We start from the raw sequence: 1440 nt of genomic DNA on the forward strand, positions 1-1440 counted from the left end.
AAAGAAAGAAAGAAAGAAAGAAAGAAAGAAAGAAAGAAAGAAAGAAAAATGCAGGACAGTTCTCTGTTAAACGTAAATTATAAAAAATAAAGGTAATGTTGAGAAAAAAGATTTGACTCGGTAAGGAAATAATGGAAAAGCTGATATTCGATTAGTTCAAAAAAAGGTTGGAATATAATTAATGCCGTCAACATGATGTATGGAAAACCGTCTTGTCAAATAAATCTGATTTCATCCCTTAATGAGAGTACACATTTGGCTGATCAAGGGAACCGTACAGATGCAATAGACATTGTTTTTTTTCTGAGGCATTTGATTTTATAGGGGAAAATAATGAACACTCTACAAAACAGTGGAGCACACGTTAAATGGACTAAAAACTGGCTAACTGACAGATCTCAGAAAGCAGTTGTCAATTGGCCACTATCAGTGAATGGGGGCATTTCTAGTGGGGGTTCTGCAGGGGTCAGTTCTAGGCCTGATGCTATTCAATATTTTAATCAATGATCTGGAAGCAAATAGAAAATCACTGCAGATGAAATTGTGGATGACCCAAAGATTGGCATAGTGGTTACAATGAGGAGGCTAAGGAAGGCATAGAAATTGGTAAGGAATATTTGGTGAGCTGTGCCCATGCAAACAAAACGTTCTAATACGGTCTCATGCAAAGTTAGCTTCTTGGAACAGGGAATGCGGGCCTGACACTCAGATTAGGGCACTATATTATGGAACAAAAAGACACGGAAAAGGATTTAAGAGTTACTGTGGAGCTGCCAGTTTCAGGCTGTGGCCAAAAGGGCTGATGCAATCCTTGGATGTATAAACAGGGGGTTGGTGAGTTGGAGCAGTGGAAGGATTTTACTTCTGCACACGGCATTAGTGAAAACTGATTGTCCAGACCGGGGATTCACATTTATAAAAAGATGTTGAAAAAATGGAGAAGGTGCAGGAAAGAGCCACATAAATAATTGGAAGCCACAGAAAATGCTGGATACTGAGAGACTTAAGGAGCTTCATCTATTTATCTTAAATAGTAATAACCGGCTCTGTAGTGTAGCGGAGAAAGGCAGCGCAAGGCCCAATGTCTAAAAGCTGAAGCCAGACAAATTCCAGTTGGAAATAAGGGCCAAAGGTTTAGCACTGAGGGTGATTAATGATTGGATGTAGAGAATCTGTAAATGAAAGAAAGAAAGAAAGAAAAATGCAGGACAGTTCTCATTACAGAATCTGTAAATGGTCCAGAGGCTATTGAGAAAGATGTTCCAAGGGATGGAATGCCCAAGCCATATGAACAAGCTGAAGTAACCGGGAGTGCTTAGTTTGGAGAAGAGGAGATTGTGGAGGATACAATACTGGTCTATAAATACTTCAAAAGCTGCCATAAGAAAGATTGAGGAAAGCTGTTGTCTCTTGCTGCAGAGTGCAGGAGAAGAGGCAATG

This window comes from Terrapene carolina, unplaced genomic scaffold (assembly GCF_002925995.2).
Source record: "Terrapene carolina triunguis isolate 2854851 unplaced genomic scaffold, T_m_triunguis-2.0 Scaffold31663, whole genome shotgun sequence".
NCBI classification, from domain to species: domain Eukaryota; kingdom Metazoa; phylum Chordata; order Testudines; family Emydidae; genus Terrapene; species Terrapene triunguis.